General features: G+C 32.5%; 1 protein-coding gene across 49 annotated transcripts in view; it reads right to left on the bottom strand.

Moving 5' to 3' along the window:
• Positions 1–20,748, bottom strand: part of RIMS2 (regulating synaptic membrane exocytosis 2) — a 617,389-nt gene that overhangs the window by 185,676 nt on the left and 410,965 nt on the right. For 2 of the 49 annotated variants that reach the window (XM_040494218.1, XM_040494219.1), the window contains exons 1-2: positions 12,240–12,244; positions 4,345–4,352 (exon numbers count right to left, since the gene is read on the bottom strand). The exons of the other annotated variants lie outside the window; for them this stretch is intronic. The gene's annotated coding sequence lies outside the window, so the exon portion shown is untranslated. Of the gene's footprint in view, positions 1–4,344; positions 4,353–12,239; positions 12,245–20,748 lie in introns of those variants that run through there. 49 annotated transcript variants of the gene reach the window in all.

Genomic DNA, 20,748 nt, shown 5'->3' with positions numbered 1-20,748 from the left:
AATAATTTCCTTGCATGTTAAAATGAAATTGATAGGACTTGGATGACATGACCGTGTAGGTGAATTCCTTCTCTAAAATAAAAAGTTACTTATTTTTTTTTTTGCAGAAAACATAAAAAAACAACAAAAATGCAACTTCTTTCTCTACCTAGCATTTCCCTGTATCTGAATTACTTTATAATGGCACTGAGGCAATGTTCTTCATGTTATATGGATTCAAAACATTCAAAATTCTTCTCAACTAATTCATCCATTAATTATAGAGAATAACTGAGGCAGACAGAGTTCGGTGACTTACCCAAGGTCACACAACAAGTTCAGTGGCAGAACCATAAATAGAACAGAGGTCTCCTGATTACCAGGTCAATTTTCTTTCTACTAGATGCTATATGACCCAATAAAAACATGTGAAATAAAAAACCAAGCAAAGAAAAAACAAAAAATCTTATCACGGTGGCACCTGATTTGGACATTGTATTATATAGCATTTAATTAGAATATTTTTTAAAAGAGGTAAGTGCTATAATTATACAAGTAGTTCACTGATGCTTTCACTCTTACCAGGAATATGGCAACACTTAGCACCAATAATTTAATTTACAAAAATACAAAATTCATATTACATGAAAGGATGAAAATGAAAGATTTGATAATGATCTCACTACTACCTGAAAGTGCTCATTTAATCACTTTTCCATCATTTATATGAATATGATCCATTAATAAATAGGTCATAACCATAATTATATTAAAAATCACTTAATTTTAATTAGCAGATAGAACATTCATTTAAATCATCTCAAAGTATAATTCACAGTTCCACAAAATATATTTTAAAATTTTTTGACATTTTTGTCTTCCTTGTTATTAAAATTTGTATTACATATACTTTGTATTAAAACAGCTTCATTTTTTTTTTAAATTTTTTTTTTCAACGTTTATTTATTTTTGGGACAGAGAGAGACAGAGCATGAACGGGGGAGGGGCAGAGAGAGAGGGAGACACAGAATCGGAAACAGGCTCCAGGCTCTGAGCCATCAGCCCAGAGCCCGACGCGGGGCTCGAACTCACGGACCGCGAGATCGTGACCTGGCTGAAGTCGGACGCTTAACCGACTGCACCACCCAGGCGCCCCAAAACAGCTTCATTTTAAAAGAGAAACTTATAGTTCAAACTTATCATTTAAGCAGCTATGTCTTATTTAAATGGTAATAAACTGTAAATTCTTATTTCACATATACTATTAATGAATTGCAGACTTCAGTAAATCTTGAAGAAGCTGAGTACTGCCTCCACAGTTCCTATCTCCCTACAAGTATACTCTCTTTTATGTATCCATTACTGTCATAACTGTGTTTGGTTCATAGTTTTAAGCTTAGAAAGCTAAAGGCTTTGTAGAGAGAATGTACAGTATTTTTTTTTTTTTTTTGGTTCATTCCATCATATGAGCCAACAAAGAAGAAATAAAATATTTTCACGTATTATATTGAAATAGACACTTAAAAATATAATGAATACTTCATAAGCCCCATAAAACCATTTCTTCACTTAAGGCAAATTATTTTTGACAAATATTTTTCAATATAGGTGCATCAAAGTGTAAACTTGAAAAAGAATGGGGTTTTAATCAAGCAAAGTAATACAATATCTATCTATTTATCTATCTACATACCTACTAAAGTTGTCTGTATTTGGTTCTGAAAATTTTTAAAAATCTACTAAAGATAAATACATAAAATAATTACTTTCATTAATTTATTTGGAAAAAATTAAGTTCATAAGAATGAATGCAATGTCAAATTTTATGCAAAATTTTGTGCAAACCAAAAATTTTCCCTTGCCAATATAATGTATCAACTTTTATTATATTTTGACTTAATTACCTCAAGTTCAAAGAGAAATAATCATCTGTAATCAACTTAACTTAAAAAGGCATATATATGGTGCCTGTTTATACATAAATGCAGTTTTTACCGAGGGTGTACTTTGTTGATGGTTAAAGTTCTCATTGAACATCATATACCACAGACATAATATTGGTCCTATTATCAGATGTAATTGTACTTGAATAAACACGTGTCCTTCAGGAGTAAGCATTCTGTTAAATAGATTCCTGGCAATGAAACAGAAGCCTCAAAACTTTAAGAGCATAATAGAACTTTCACTTAATTAAAAACTAATCAGTTATGAGGGCTTTTTAAAAGTCATAGTGTCTTAGAATGTCTCTTTGGGGTCAGGAGAGATACCTTTCAAAATGAAGCCTAAATAAGCAACTATTTAGTAGGAGAGCCTCAATGACACAAAGGTCAGGATGGATCTAGAATATAAAAACAAAATGTTTACCAAGTTTACTGATTTCAAACTAAAACTGCTCCTCTGTGACAAAATCTTGTTGAAAAATTCCTCAACCAAGTGATTTGAGTTTATTTTTTAAACGAATTATTACTTTCCATAGTTTTGTTAACAACCATAAAGTTATTGAACCCTTATAATAACTTCTACCTATTAAAATAAGCACGGTACAATATTTTACAATATTCTGCTATTTTTAAAAGCTCACTAATAAAAATGTTTATCTTTTAAATGTCTTTGTTCTCATTCCTAGCTCTACTGTTTTTTTCTGATTCTGTCCTTGAGGTCTGACACATAATGCAGCTTTAAATACGGAAGAAAAATATGCCCAGAGTATGTATTGAGGGAGCTTAAAATAATTGACTTTCAAACTACATCACACGATCATTAAAAAGACAGTCACTGAATTCCAGCTTGGCCTTATAAGCTTATCTTTATGTTCAGAGGAAACTGATCCAACTTTAAGCAACTGGACGCATAAACCATGAAATTTTACTTTATCGATAGGAAAATATAGTTGTTATCAAAGAATGCTATGTTTACATCTGAAGATATCATTACTATTTAATTCTGAAATCCCATCAGTTGATGTGCGTTGTATAAAATATTTACTTAGTTTTTACATTACTTTTTTTTCTATCAAAAATAAAATATATTCATTCTACAACAATCCAGAAATTACCAGTCTCTAATACTGCCCAAGAACACAGCCTTGATGCGATTTTCCAGATTAGATGGATTAGACTAGCACCTAACTAGAAGACTAATTTAGATTATTGATTTACATGGAAAACATTGTTTCTACTATTAAGAAGTGTTAAAATATTAAAAAATAAAGGGAAGCAAAAGTCCCTAACATCAAAATACTCAAAAAATGTCAAGTATTAAATTCACTAACAAAATACAACTCTCAATATTTACTTTTCTTAAGATAAACTTCATGAAGCATAATTACAAAGGGAGAAGAAAAAAAAAATCCCTACCTTCACCACAGTTACAGATCCATAAAGAATACAATATGGAAATATCCATGTTAGAAAAAATTAAAGGTTAATACATTAACTAAATCATATAATATTAAAACTAAGGGTTTATGCATACAAGATGCTATAGTATGTCGCAAAACACAACTTGCAAAATATTGTAACAGTAACCCAACAAAGAAGTTCACTGTCCTCTACTTTCCCAGAGAAACGCAGATTATTTTCCAGATAAGGAACAGCAAAGTAAGTAGCACCATCATGGTTTCGGGGTAATTACAATAAAGGGAGCCAGGTCATTTCAAAATTTTCCTAGATATAGTATATTTTACATGTAGAAAATAACAAATCAAGGCAGGTAATCTTTTTATGAATAGTATCAATTAATTATCAAATGTTTCAGAAATCATTTAAAATTGTTATCTCAAAACACATTCTGAACTATTTAAGTCCAAGATCTTTAACTGGAGAAACTGTATCAGTTCTAAAACATTCATTCAGTATGACTAACTAAAGTTAGCTTTCCCACCAAAGTTTTTTGTCGGATGAGTTTAAGTAAAATATGAGATACAATATTTTATGTAAAATATGCTCTTTTCTCAGATACATTTCAATTACCATAAGAACAGATAACTCACAAAGTGAAAATAGACGAAAGTTTTTCAGTGTTTAATAATACTGCATTATTATAGATCACAGTATTCTAGTCTAGAATAAGACTGCTCATTGAAAAAATAAACAACAGATTTTCCATACTCAAAAAATTGTGACTTGTGTTAAGAATGTTTTATTAACTTTACGGCCTAAACAAAATCAAATCCACATTCTACATAAGGAAGATGTTGGTGATTTACACTAAACATTATCCATAAAACCTGAAGTTTAAAATCATTTGTATGATTTTTATATTTTATGCTCATAACTAAGATATTAATGTAATAAATATCATTATGTTTCCCAGGGATCTTCATCTATACTATCAATTAAGTAAGAGATATTGAATATATATCACCCCTTTGGCTGATAATCTCCTTAGCACAGTCTAGTTTTTCGAGATGTCAAGATTTTTCTTAAAAAAAAAAGATACTAATCCATAATACTTACAGTTCATCCAAATATTGGTTAATTTTCTAGCCTACATAATGCCATGTATTCCTCTGGTTCTATAGTCTTGGATTTAAAATAAAAATTGCAAATGACTTTTTTACATTGTTAGTATACATCCTAAAAATGAAAACATTTCCAGGTATTATTCTTGCACAGACTTTCATGAAACAGCAACAAAAAATATAACAATACAGGCTATTGATACATAGCTGACTTTGCATCTCAGATTTGGGTTCAAGTCTTTACAAAATTTTTCTAATACCACAAGTTTACTACAATAGTCTTCTGATGAAGAATCTTTAACAATTAATGGAAGATGGTATCTTAGATTTTACTGAATGAAAATGATGTATTAAACACTGAGTACAATCAACAGATTATTAGCATCATAGATGTATTTAAATATAAAATAAAGGATGACTCCAAACATACGTTCCGTACAGCTCATGCTCAAAACATGTCACGGAAATGCAATTGGCCCCACCTGATATCCCACTGCTTTCCTCTCATTTCATCACTCCAAAGTTTCAATAATTGAAAAATATCCTTTACATACCCTACCTTACTTATAGAAACAAACAAAAATATTTAAGGACACTAACATTTAGCAGTGTTTATTGCCTTAGCATTCCACATACTTACTCATGACATGTAGGGTGTGAATTTCCAGGACCAGTTTGAATTTCCCAGTAAATAGGAAAATGCACAATTGCCAACAATAGATAACTCTATGTAAACATTTTATCATGACATCAAAGCAAGCACTCTAACTACGTTAATTTTCCTGTACTACACATGAAGTTTATATTCAGTTAGGGGACTAAAGGGATAAAAAAAAATATATGCTATATGTGAGAATATACAAATTAATAATATTTAGAGGGCATTTAAAAATTTTTGTTTGTGAGATTTAAAAAAATTTTTTTTAGCTAAACATTGCATTGCTTCATGACTTTAATATTCAACATAATTTATTTGCATAGATATATAGGGCCACAAATCTATTTATGTAATCAGAATGATGGCAAAGGAGACAAATAAATAATAGGTTATGACCAAGGATAACTCATATCACACAATATAGCAAGGGAAGAGTTTTACAGTAATCATTAATTTTACACTGTTTACCTTTGAATCCCATTAAATATATTAAGATAATTACTACCCAAATAAACTGCAATTCTTAATTGAAAATTTGAAAAAAAGAAAGATATTTTTCTTACAACTTATAAATATATTTAGATTCCTAAAGTAAATTCCAGTTTATTTTACTAAATTTTCAGTATGTCTTTTACTAAAAGATAATTCACAGACTAAGCCACTTGCACTGTGGCATTTTGGCTTTCTTTCCGGACTTAGGTAACATACTACTTTTTCTCAAAGCAACCTATTCTCCTTAACAGCACTATCACAACTGTGGTAACTTAATCATTAGTATTATTACTTTTCATTTATGTATTTTTGCCAGAATATAAACTCTATGGGGCAATTGCTGTATCCATGTTGTTTATGCCAATAACTCAGTGCCAAACACAATGCCTGGCATACAACAGAATAGCAGTGAATACTCACTAATAAGTTAGTTTAATTCATACACTGACATAGTTTAAAGCCTAAAGTTTTGAGACCTAAGATGAACTAAGTCACCATTTAAAAATACATTAACACTGTTACTATAGACACAGTCATTTTAATGATAATATCACTATCAAAAACGCCATTTACATCCTAAAATTTTGAATGAAATTTTCAATGTGTACTCTCATCCAATTACTGATTAAAACTAGGACTGATTATTCAGTTTATTGATTACCTCTGCCCTTTACTCGTGGTTCAAGTTTTTGTTTTCTACTTAGTTAATAATACTTCTCCAAATAAGGAAAGAAAGAGAGGAAAATAAAACCGCTTTATTTCAATTCATTCATAGAAATAATGGACTGAAGAGACTACTGAATTCACACAATACGCTACCATTCCTTATTGTAGCAATATTTTTAGCTGCAAAAGTTGTAAGTAAGTCATTGCCAATATCTGGTTTAATGTCTTGACAGTATCATAGGAGCTTTGTACAGTACTTTTTAAGGATGCAAATAATACCTCTCCATTATTAAGGTACTTTAATTAAGTATATTTGTATCTAAATATATATCATATTTAATTATATATTAAATTTAATACATTTAATAAATAAATATATTATATTTAATTATATATTGTGATACCTTTCCATTAAGGTACTTCAATTCGGGTCAAAACAGCTAAATATATAAATGGCCATTTGTGTTTAAATTAGTTAGTTCTTCTCCTACAGAAATAATCTTGATGACAAAAAATCTGTTTTTTCCAAACTATGTAGAATTCATTTTCTAAACAAATCTTGAAATAAAGTGTTCACCATCCTAATTAAATAGGTTCTACACACTATGAAGTTCACACCAAAATGAGAAAAAGGAGGTACAAGAAGCACACACATATTTAAAAAGCATGAAATGCAATGCTTATAGTCTCATGCTTTCAGTGGTTTTCCAAACCCTGACAAACCTGACTCAGATTGGTGCTTCTTTTTCGGCAATGATTTGTCATCACTTATTGTACCATTCACCTTTTTCTGGTCTTCCCATGTGACTTCTAGTATAAATCAAAAAACAATAATCAGACCTTGTCGGAAGTATAGAGAATGTGTGCAAAAAGAGCCTAAAATACTTCAGGAATATAATTATTTTTTAGACTTTTCCCCCTATGCTTTTCCATAAACTCTTAGTAATATGTAGTCGATGTTTTAGATACAGGAATGTGACATTTGAATTTTTTTTTTTTTGATTTCAAAATCCAGAGCACCAAAACTTATTCCAGTAAATTCCAAAACATATTTTCAATAAAATGGATGGGGGCCAAAATATTAAAAAAAACTATAATTAAAATGGTTTGGCAAACAAAGTTTTTTTTTCCTTGGTTGATATTAAATAACGTTAATTTCTTTTAGAAATAAATGTTTTGCTAACCATTGTGTTATTATGGTGAAATAAAATGTTTATATGGAATTAAAATGCAGAGACCTCAAAAGATATCAAGAGAAAATCTACAAATACATTTTAATATATAAGATAAAATTACTAGTTATTTTGCTACCTTATTCAGTACTTTCATTAAACCACAGAAAAATTTATGTGCAATGAGGATATTATTTCAATGGAAACTACTAACAGTTTGGTGTCATTGAATATGAGTTACCTGGCTTATCTAAGATTATTCAGAATTATTTGTAGTATTATGTAATATTTTTCATCAACAAATATATATTCAGCACCTATTATAATCCAGGCACGTCTAGGCACTGGGAATATAACCATAAACAAAAAAAGGCAAAAATCCATGCTCTCATAAAGTTTATATTCTAGTAGGAGAAATAGATTAAACAAGATAAATGAGTAAAATGGTTTATGATTTAGAAATGTGTAAGTGCTCAAAAGACAAACATGAAGTGGGTAAGAAAAAAAAAAATGGCCAGGGTGTGATGGAAGCTTGAATAAGGTAGTCATGAAGGCAAGTTTTGAGTAAAGAACTTAAGGAAGGAAGGAAGGGAGTAAACCATATAGTTATTTGGGGAGAAGGCATTACAATCGGTAGAACAGCACATGCAAAAGTCCCGAGGTAAGGGCCTGTCTGACATGTTCTAGAAAAGCATGGACATCTCTGTGGCTGGCACAGAGTGAATGAAGGGGAAAATACTAGAAGATGAGGTTAAAAAGGTAATAAAATGGGAAGTGGGGGAGTGCAGTTCATGTAGGGCCGTGTAAGTCATGTACCAAAAGACTCACTGACCACCATTGAATCTTAATCTCAGTAGCATTCATAAGCACTTATGTATACACTTGCCTGTTTTTTATTCACATTTTTAAAGCTACCTTATAAGTAGCTGGTTACTATTGACGTATATTTGTAATCCCATGAGGTTTCACCATGCCATCCAAAATCCTCTGGTGCCTTATCCTCCTTTGGCCATAAATAAGGGAATAATAACTTCTTAAAATACTAACCCAAGCAAAACATAGCTAGGAAGATGAAACTACTGTCAAGATGGGAAAATATGCCATCTCTAGCATATCTGTTAGAATCAACTGCATCAATTATAAGGGTTTTTCAGTTCCTAAACCTGAAATAAATGTCATTAATACTAAGTCACTTTATTCTGGTCCCACATGAACCAGCTACTGTGAAGAAACAAACTCCTTGATTTGGGAGTATTAAAGTAACACTGAGGTGCATCATCGATACCCTGATTTTCCAATTGGTAAATAATCTGCTAAAGATGCAATATAGGACTCTGAAATGGTAAACAAGCTCGATAGAGATGCTATATTTCAATCCACTGCCAGTGGAAAGAAAAATTTTAAAACATTTAAAGAACATACAAATTTTCTAATAAATTCCAACGCTCTAGTTAAGCGATAAGAATAAAGGAATCATCTGCCCCTTAATCCAAATTAATGTGTAATATCAAAAATCAAGAGACCAATTCCCTCATTTTGCAGAAAATAACAAGTTCATTAGTAACAAAGTATTTCTTGCATTTGGTTGGTTACCCACCTACATAATATGAAAGATTTAACAAGCATTACAGACTTGTTTCTAAAATCACTATTGCCAAAACCCTAAACATTTGTCATTTTAGAATTGTTTCACCTTTCACCACTTGATAGTTTGTAATGTTACAAAATAGAAGACATGCTACTTTTGAAGTAAGGTTGAGTATGTATGTAGAGGTTGAAATGGCTTGTTTTGAAAATGGTACAGCCTATCTGTAAATTGGCAGGAAGCATATTCTGAAGGGTGGAATAAAAAAAAAAAAACAACAGCTTAACACATGACATGTTTAATTTTAAACACTTTCTTTGAGTTGACAAACATTTTAGATGAAGAGAAATTGTTTAAAGTCATTTGTCTTGTGTTGGCAGAGTGAAATTAGCCAGTATTTGTTGAAAATTTATTACATGTCAATAACAAAAGAAGTTCCATAACCATCAATTTATAAATGTCAGCCAGTGTAACAATGAAAGATGACTTAGGCTATCAAGGCTATCAACAGTTGACAAAAAAATGTAATAGATATGTTACCAGACTGAGACCCATGGTGGTTTCTAGGAACATTTCTACCATTAGCTATGTGTATAACCTTAGGCAAGTTTCATAGTCTCTTTGGTCTCTTAGATGTTATATTTGAAGTGAGAAAGCTGGTCTTGAAAATTTGAAAGGTTATTTTCATCTCTGAAAATACAGGGTTGCTCTTGCTTCTTATTATTCTAGATTGATGAGGCAGATTTTATGGAAGAGTACCTAAACCAGAGATGAAAGTAGGACACCGAGATTTTAGAAGATTTTCCGAAAGTTCTAAATGTGACTATTATTAAATGCTTGTTGAAACTCAAATGTCTATTTTAAAACATAATTAAAGTCACAAAAAGAACAGAAGTGACTACTGACTCATTAATTCATTCATTACCCATAGCCAGTGCTAAAAGGTAGCCATATTTAAGCCCTTTTTGAACTATAGGTCACATCAATAAAATGAAATATTTACAGTAATTAAAAGCAAACTAGTTTTGTATCAGGAAAATCTTCAAATTGTTTGAAAATTGTTTTAGATATATTAAATAAAAATAGCAAAAATATCACTGATGCAACATCTTAAAGACAGTCTTTTCTGTTAAAAGACTATTGTGGTAATTTAAAAAATAAAATAATCTCCTTAGTGTTAAATAATAATGAACTTAAAATTGAAATTTAAGTACAAAGGGCAAGTCCATGATACTGTATACCCAGTACCCAAAGGTAAAAAGTAAAAAAATTAAAGATGTATAATGTAATTTAATTGGCAAGTATTACTTTGAAAGAATCCATTCAAGTACAGACAAAAAAGTTTGTTCTGGAGGGATATATACATATATATGTATATGTACATATATATATGTATATGTATATATATATATATTTTTTTTACTAGTACTCTGAGTATTTTAAAACTGAATTGAGTAGATATTCAGTTGTGAATTTAATTTGTAGATGGGAAAGCTTAAAGACATCTTTAACCAATGTTAGATAATGTAAAGAATGATTTTACTCATGAAGACTTAACTATGAAGTGTGTTTTTAAGTGACATTTAAGAAACCCACACGTCTTCAAAATAACTGTATTCCAGCTAGTTTTCATCACACTAGGCAGCCAATCCTACAAATACTACAGTTTAAAGAGCACAGATTCTTACATTAATAAGACTGCATTTATATAATCCTATATGTTTCAATGTGCTCCCACATACAGCATTGTATTTAATGCTATAAAAGACAAAAAGGAGCTTCTATCACGCGGTTGGTTTCTATAGGTAAGAAAACAAAGAGCTGAGTAGTTATCTACTGTATGAACCATCCCACATCCATTACCTCATCTGATTCTCAAAGTAACACAGTGGGAATAAAAGAAATATGCTAAGATTTCCTTTTCTCAGATGAACTAACTCAGGTTAAGGGCCTAGAGTCACATAGTTGGTACATAGTAAAGGCAGGCCCTGAACCAAGGTCCAAAATATGTGCTCATTCTCTAGTCCAATATCATGTTCCTAAGATTATATTGTTTTCAACAACAAACAGAAGATGGCTTTAGGATTATGTTTAGAAAGTCAGTGGTGGTATGGCTTGAACAATGGCTGAAGTATGCAGAAAGGTACGAGGTAGAAGGGAGTTTTTCACTAAATGTTATTAGTCAATTGAGTCTTTGGGAGTAGAGAATAAAATGAGCAAAAGGGAAAGAAAAGTACAGGGCACCTGGGTGGCTCAGTCGGTTGAGTCACTTCGGCTCAGGTCATGATCTTGAGGTTCATGAGTTGTGGCCCCATGTTGGGCTCTGTGCTGACAGCTTGGATCCTGGAGCCTGCTTCAGATTCTGTGTCCCCCTTCCCTCTCTGCCCCTCCCCTGCTTGTGCTCTCTTTCTCTCAAAGAAAAGTAAACATTAAAAACAATTTTTAAAAAAGGGAAAGAAAAGTAAAATAAGGAGAAATGGCCTCCAAGAAGGAAAGCCTAGGAAAAGAAATTTTAAAATATTTATCTGGAAGTACTTTTAACTTCTACAACTGATTCACTTAGGCTTGTGGAACTGAATGAGGAGGGAAATTTTTAAATGCATTTATTCATCTTTACTATGGTCTCTGATACAGTTCAGACCATCACAGCAGACTACTGAAATATGCTTTTAAAACGGTCATTGGTCCTGTCTCTTTTCTTTCGAGCCATCCTGTTCATCATCACTGACTTACTATTCCATAGTTCAGATGTGATTGAATGCTCAAAAATATATGATACATGTCTTGCTGTTTTATATCCCTGAATTTCTCCATATAAATTTTGGTCAAATGGTCGTTGGCCTAAGTTGGCAACGAATGTTATATTTAGGAAATATAAAACCCATTCCTATCTAGATATAATTCAAATTTGGAAATTAAGACATGGGTACAGTACTCTCCTTGTCCAAGAATCATTCATAAGAATACAGAGAGGCAGCAAAACACAGCCCATACTCTAAATGCTCTCCAATTTCTAGAATGCTTGTATTTTTATTTTTTTATTGTTTATTTTGAGAGAGAAAGAGAGAAAGGGCAGGAGAGGGGAGGGAAAGAGAGGGAAAGAGAGGGAAAGAGAGAGAGAGAGAGAGAGAGAGAGAGAGAGAGAATGAGAATCCCAAGCAGGCTCTGCACTGTCAGCACAGAGCCCGATGTGGGGCTTGAATTCACAAACCGTGAGATCACGACCTGAGCTGAAATCAAGAGTCAGACGCTTAACCCACTGAGCCACCCAGGGGCCCCTAAATACTTGTAGAAGCAAGTATCCTTTACAGAAACTGTCAAAAATACTTTATTAATTTTGGTTCCTTTGTAAACTTTTTTTTCCCTCTCTTCTTCCTCCTTTCCTTCCTTTCTTTCTCATCGCAAGGTTATCTATATTTGAAATAAAGTAGATGACTATCCATTGAGGCTCAAAGGACAAAATATTTTTCCTTTTATATGTTTAGGGACGTGACTTTTTGATAGGTAGCATGGTAGGGCTTAGTCTATAAACCTGATAGTGAGTGACTCACTAAATAGTCAGTTAGAGGTTATATCTGTTAAGTTTCCAAACCAAACGAAATTAACAAATAACAGTAAAAACGTAGACAATAAATTGGAAGCAAAACCATTTGAGACTTTAGATCGTATTAATTACATCTCCAAAAACACTTCGTTTCTTTAGAAAATTCTTACAGAATACTTTATTTTACAGAAGAGGAAACTGAGGTGCAGAGAAATTAAAAGCCTTACCAGAGGTCATAGGCCTACCAGTAGAAATGAGCTTAAGAGCCAAGTATTGACTTCCAATGGAGTCCTCTAAACACTACAAAACCTGAAAAGTACTAGTGATTTCAATAGTTCTCTGACTTAGAGCAAAGTATTCTAAGTATTTGCATATTGATTTTTACACATGGATTAAAACATGTACAAATGTATTAGCATGTTATGCAATAACTAATGCTGTAATCTAGCCTTACTTATTCCCTGTGGTATTGTGTCTTATGCAAGCTATGTGATCAAAAACAGTATCAGGATTAATAATTTCCTAAAAACTACTAAACAGTATCTATTGAATAAGTGGTTCAGTTTTACTTTTATAATCAGGTGCTTTTACTTTAAATTGAAAGTTTTCAGACTGTGTGCTAAAATGCAAAATCAGAGCAAGACATCACTAAGAAACATTAGTAATAATAGCTACCACTTACAGGGTACTTTTTATGTGACCAGTATTGTTCTGAGCAATTTAAATATACCAAATTATTTAAGAAAGTAAATTTATAGGGGTGCCTGGGTGGCTCAGTCAGTTAAGCGTCCAACTTCAGTTCAAGTACGATCTCACAGTCTGTGAGTTCGAGCCCCATGTCAGGCTCTGTACTGACAGCTCAGAGCCTAGAGCCTGCTTCACATTCTGTGTCTTCCTCTCTCTCTGCCCTCCCCCCATTTGCACTCTGTCTCTCTCTCAAAATAAAATAAAGACATAATTTTTTTCAAAGAAAGTAAATATATAGCATGGCTACAAAGCAAGCAACGTTATTTAGAGTAGACGAGTAGAGTAGGGGTAGTTCAAGGCAGAATTCATCATTATGACTCTTCTAAGGTACCTAGTACTCTCCCACATGTTACAGTACCCCTTTCCCTATACCTGCCTTTCCCCACTCATAGGCTCTAACTTTCTGCCTATGAAGATCTGTATGTGAGAATAGCTCAGGTCAGTCTCCTCAGGAACATTTACATTTCAGTGTTCTGGAAAGCCAAAAAGCTTTTTATTATTAAAATAATTAAGCCATCAGAGATGAGCAGAATATAAACTATGACAAGCAGTGGAAGAAATATCTTAGGCTGAAAACCTACCCAGAACTCCTCAAAACTTACCTCTTCTTTATACCTATATATCACAATCTTTAAGACACTATGTAAGTGACATGCTATAAAATAATTTTACCAGCCCCGTTTTGTTATTCTTATTACATATTATTATTGTTTTAACTTGGGACCTCCCCAAAGCAGGAATCCGTTACTGCATTCTCAATAACCAACTAGTGCCATATACTAAAAATAGCACATATTGGTTGAAATGAACTAAACCATTAGCTAATAGTTAAAAGAAAATAAATGGTTGAAACCCATGCAAGGAGATTGTCACTTATCTGAAGAGGCACAGTATAGAAATGCTTACATTGGGAGTCAAGACTAGAGATGTGTTACCATGTGGGTTGAACAAAGCTGATTATCCTCTAGAATTCTGCTCCTTTATTAACAAAGGAAAGCAGTTTTAGGAAAAGATTTATAAGGTTCCTTCTAAATCTAAAAGTCTTCATTCTAAATCTAGGAGTAAAGCCACAGAATACCGATAATTACCCTGGTAAACTATGGGCAGATGGCTGGGGCCACATGACTCTACAAAGCAAACTGGCAGATCTTGATTTAGAAAACACACACACACACACACACACACACACACGCACGCACGCACGCACACAGCTTCCCACATATCCTGCATGTATTCTGTTTCTATGATCTCTTCCCTCTGTAAGAGATTTTTATTGATTTTCTTCTCTTTACAGCCAAACTCTTTCAAAGGCATTATATTCACCATCTCTCTTTCTCTCCTCTTTTAAATCCATTCTACTCAGCCTTCTACTGCCTATGTCTCCAACAAAGCTGTTAGTAATGAAGGTTAGCATGACTTCCTACCTGCTAAATCTATGGTTTCATGCTCAACAGTTCTCTCCCACTTCAAGTACTTTCTTCACTTGTACTCAGAGACACTACACTCCATGGTTTCCCTCCTACTTCTCAGTACCCTGCTACCTCATCTTGTCAACTTCTAAATATGAGAGCAGTTCAGGTCATAGTCCCTAAACCTCTTCTATGCTTGTTCTCTCGGTGATCTCAGCCTTGTGTTCCTAAATCTCTCTTATTACGAGATTAACTCCCAAACAGTCCAAATCTCTAACCTGAAGTCCAGACCATGTTTTAAGCCACCTATTTGGCATCTTATCTTAGATGTCTAAGAGGATCTCTGACTTATATCCAAAACTCAGCACTTGAGCCCACAGAATGATTCTTCTCAAGTTTTCCCCTTTATCCGTTAAGGCTCTATCTTTAATATCTACCCAGAGTCCAACTCCTCCTGTCACTAGCCATCTAAGCCACCATCACCTCTTTGCCAGGTTATTGCAAAAGCCTCCCTGTTTCTAATCTCCATTCTTTCAGGTTAGGCTCAACATGGCAATTAAATTGATGTTATTTCAAAAAGAAATGGTGTTGTGTCACTTGAATGAAAATCTTCCCATTTCACTGAGTAAAAAAAAAAAAATCCTAACACTGACTGATAGATAATATGAGTCACCTGCCCCAGTCCCTTCTGACCACACCTACTACTATTCAGCTTGCTCACTCTGTGGTACCCAACTGACCTCTTCACTTTCTCTCGAGTAAGTCAAGCTGGCTCCCATATCAGAGTCCTCCTTCTTGCTGTTGCCTCTGCCAAGAACACTCTTCCTTCTCTGGCCCTCAAGGGGGTAATTCTGTCACTTTATTGAGGTTTCTGCTCAAATATTACTTAGATGGGAATACTTCTCAGAATGCATTATCAAGAATTATTTACCCTACTTTCTTGAATACTATCTAATCCATTATCCTCACTGAATTTTCCTGTTTGTACTTGTCAGTATGTGAAACAATAGTATATATTCTTTTATTTATCATTTGCTTCCTCCAATAAATGTAAGGATTATGAAGGTAGGGAGCTTGTTTGACACGCACACTAGTATATCTCCAGCACCCAGAACAGAGACTGGATCATCATAGTACCCCAAAATTATTTGTAGAAATAATGAATTAATAAATAAATAAATTATAATTAGTTAGAAACTCACCAATTATGCTGTTCTTTGAGTCTTAATTTATAGTGCTATACTATGGGATAAGGATAGTCTAGTCGCATTTTAGCTCGTTAGGGGTATGAAGAGCCAATGTATCAAAAGGGATTGGCTTAGGTAGAGTGTCATTTGAGAACTCGGAAACGGATTCCAAGTACTAAAGAATCTAATGTTAATACAGGGTTAATGGAGACATTTTGGCTGACTGATCACATATCTTACTAACTGAAGGGGAGCATACACTAGGTCTATTCCAAAATCAAATGTGGGCACTTCATAGCAAGATGTAGAATAAAGCTATCTTTATTATTTCCTCTCTTTGCATTTTAAACCAGAAGAGAGGATGGTGATAAATCCATCATTCAATTCAATGCTTGGCCATTTCTAACACATGGTTACAGCTGGAATTCATGGTTACCTTTTTTTTTTTTTTTTACTTTTCTTTTTTTTTTTTTTTTAAGTTTATTTATTTACTTTTGGTTGGGGGGGAGGGAGGGTAGAGGGAAAGGGACAGACACAATCCCGAGCAGGCTCCGCACTGTCAGCATGGAGCCCGATATGGGGCTTGAACCCATGAACTGTGAGGTTATGACCTGAGGTGAAACCAAGAGTCAGACGCTTAACCGACTGAGCTACCCAGGCGCCCCCCCCTCCTTTATTTTTAACTCAATATGTAAGTAGAAGGAACATAGGAACATCTTTTTAACCTCTGGAATTTCCTCTAATCCATAAATAATGCTTTTAACCAATTTAAAAACAACCTCCCACCTTAATCTTACTCATGGACTTTACTATGAGATTTAAAACAGTACATTTGTCTCTCCCAAAAGCAAAGAGCAAAGGGAAAAATTAGATACCCAGAACTTTATTATAAGTAGGTCATTAAAATATTACACTAAATAAAAACATGAGTTAGTATATGCAAAATATATAGAGTTCTCAACTTTCAAATTTTATATGTGAACTTCTTTCTAGGTCCAACTATATCATATGCAGGATTGATCTACATAACATAGTGACGTTTTGTAGTAAAGATGATTTTTATATAAATGATAAAAATACATTAATCATGAGTGGGAGTGACTGAGGTCCCCATTCTCATTGTCAGTAGAACTTTTACATGCAATATCAAAGGAATAACAAGAAAGGAGAACAGTTTAGAAGTAAAAGATATAGCGGCATTCAGGGTCAACTAGAGGTCAGGAAGCCAAAAAACCTGAGGATAGTACTTCCTCAGTTCAAGTATTTACATTGGTTACCTCCTGTGAAGTCCTCATTCTTTTGATACCTTTATTTAAATGTGCTTAAATACAAAATGGCATTAAATGTTCTTAAAACTTGTTGCACCCTGACATTTAAGAAGATGTATTTACTCTTTCCGATCAGTGACATAAATTTCAGTTCATATGAACATATTCTTTCGTAGGTGCTAAGCAAAGATCATAGAGGTTAAGAAATAGATTAAAATGACAAATATGTAAATGCACATTGAGGGCTTATTTAAATTTTTATTGTTTTATTGAGAATGTTAATATTTTATAATACTTGATTTCATTTTATTTATTTTGCTATGTTATTTTCTTTTTTTTTTTTACCTATCTTAACACATTTTAAGAATTATATGCTGAGAGGGGTGCAAATAAATGACACTCCACAGTAAGAAACATTATTAAATTATCTTAACGCTAATTAAATATCACACCCAACACTGTAGACTGTATTTATAACAGACGAAGACAGGACAGAAAGAATTCAAGACTAAAAGACATTGTAACTAAAAATTACTGACACAAAAACTATTCATTTCTTAATTTGGCCCATAACAAGGGCAAATTGTAATGATATAGAGAAATTTTAGCACAATGATTTTTTTTATAACCGTCTTAAAATGCCGACATTCTCAGTCAATACATGTAGTCATATTTGATTAGCAATTACTACAACACATATACAGTCCTTTTCCTGACAGAAGTTAGTTTTGCTGGGTTAAAAAATTAAGTCACCAATAATTACAAGAAAACTAAATCTAAGTACTGAAATTGATCATCTTTTTTACTCACCCAGGCAATATATTAATGCATGTGTATAAAACTGTGAACAACTACAAATATTATATATGTTCATTTAATATTGTTGAGCTCACAATTAAGTTCATGTCATTTTCTACTTTAAAATTTTGCTTTAAAATATTTTTTAAATCGTTCAGTTTTAAAACAATTTCTGGATTAAAAAATACCTTTGTGTTTTTTGCATGAAAACATGACCATCACTTTTTTCCTCAGAATCTTAACAAGACCAACAAAGCCAAACCTCTGGCTTTCATGCCACACATTTCAATAGAATAGGATCGTACTAGGATATTTATGTTTATTTAATTTAAGAAACCATATTCACACACACCACAAATGTCAATACTGAGTGTCTATATAGAGAAAGGCACTATTAAGTTCATATTAGACTTGCCTTTTTTCCCATTATTAGATGAGCTTGGTGTTTCTCCCTCATTGTCTTTTTAACATTGAAAACAGACAATAGCGGTTAGTAATCAAGGTCACTAACAACCCAAATAAAAACTAAGCACACCACAAAAGATGAAATCACACACTAGGGAAACAAATCCATGCATTAAACATGACACCTCACATTAATGAACACAAAAGTAAAGTATATCCTTCCCATCCTATGATAAAAGTAGTAGGAACAAAAATAAAATGAGGAATAAGGAGTAATTTTATACTAAATTAGAAGATTGTAGTTGTGGTTTTACGCTAATTTAATAATTGACATAATTCACTAAGTTAGTTTTGAGAATAAAGCATAGGTAACAAACGGGTCCAACAAATAGGCTTTATCTTAAGGAAGTGAAAAATAAATAAAAATGATATTAACTACCACTGAAGCCCCCAAACTAATGACATCCAACAAAATGACTTTCCTGTGGAAGCCAATTCATACACAGTGTGAAAGCATTTCAGTGTTCATATGGACTGATATGAGATATATAGGAATGGGCAAATAGGAAAACATTAATTGCACACGTAAATTAAAATGAAGTTCATTTTTACGGTATGCTCCAAACAGGTTAGTCCTATAGCACTGCAGGAAAATGGAAGATGTGTGACATTCTAGTCGTTAAAATATTAGCTATTCAGAACAGAGATAGTTATACATTTTTATAAATATGTAGCTACACTTGCCTTTGTTTTCATGATCAGATGCACTCTGATGATTCTTCTCGTCTTTCGACATTGAAAATAGTTACTGACAATCAGCAACTACAGTTTAAGAGGTCTTGTGTCTTATACTATATATACTGACAGAATGCATCGATGACATAAGGAAATTGCTTTCACACAATGAGAAAGGAGAGAACATAAGGCATATAAAGGAGACTGTACTGTTCATGAATAAAAAGTGATGAGTTAAACAGGGTAAAATTAGGTCTAAAGTTATCGTTCAAAGAAAGTAAAAAAAAATTTTAAACTGACACCTAAGAAAAGATTAGGATTCAATTCAGTGTTTCAAAGAAAAATAGTGATAATTTGAAAAAAGAAGTATATACATATATTTACTGATTATGTAACATTTTAAGTTTTAAATCCTTTCAGGAGCATTCTGACAAAGAAAGTGGCAAATAACATGACCATCACTTTTTTTTTCCTCAGAATCTTAACATGCCCAACGAAGCCAAACTTCTGACTTTAATGCCACACATTTCAATAGAATAGGATTGTACTAGAATATTTATGTTTATTTAATTTAAGAAAGTATATTCACACGTATCACAAATGTCAATACTGAGTGTCTAATATAGAGAAAGAGATATTATGATATATAAATGGACTTAAAAAAAACACAATGAAAGCTCTTTCCACACCACTTAGAAGGAGGACTCTTTGGGAAGAAATTATGATTGTCAATAAACATTAGAGCAATATTGAGCTGGGATGAAAACAGGAATGTATGGTAAATTTTTATTTTAGGAAAAAATGATGAAGAAAATAGAGGTAGCCTCTAAAAGCTTTAATGGAATTTATATTCTGCTCTATATTTACTTACAATTTGCCTCTACAAAACCAAAATTTTTATAGAGAGGAGGCTACGATTGCAATATAGTTCTACTCAGTGTAACCCACAGTAGATACTCAAACAGTTTTTAATAAACAGATGAATTGAATACAGAGTTGGGGTAAAGGATAGGTATAAATTTGGTCAGACGCATTGTCTACAATTTTAGTTTGATTTTAACATTAAGGAACATGTTCCAATGGATAAATCAAATATTCTGATAAGTTATCTAGATAGCTTATGTAATATTTCTCCATCAATAAAATTAGACAGTTTATTTAAAAATTAGTGCTGAAAAACAATCTATTCTTTATTGCACATTTATAAATTTGGAGCCTAAATTCTTCCATGAAATTGAAAAGTCATACTTCCCAAACATTCAGTTATTTATTTTAGACACACAGACAGACCTGCCTTGACCTCTTCACCCTGCTTTTCTCCCCACTGCTCTTCCTTATGCCCCGTTTCTTCATTAACTTCTGTATTTGCAGAAGTAAAGAAAAAAATAAGACCAGATGTATATATTTGTTACTCTCAGTGACACAAATGTCACATTATTCATGATATAGTGAGTGACGATAAGGAGACTAAGAGATTATTTAATAAGTTTCTGACATGTTATGTAAGTAAATAAGTATTTTATTAATAAATTATCATATTGTCTTCTTTTATGTTGACTTTGATTTGTAAAAGAGTAATTGTGGCCCCTAAAATATTTGTGGTATGTGATAACTGTGTAAAGTAGTCAAAATACTTTGTCT

Source organism: Herpailurus yagouaroundi, unplaced genomic scaffold (assembly GCF_014898765.1).
Source record: "Herpailurus yagouaroundi ecotype Mexico unplaced genomic scaffold, PumYag 186, whole genome shotgun sequence".
NCBI lineage: Eukaryota > Metazoa > Chordata > Mammalia > Carnivora > Felidae > Herpailurus > Herpailurus yagouaroundi.
Note: the sequence above shows the minus strand (reverse complement) of the source record. Positions and strands in the feature narration are given on the sequence as shown.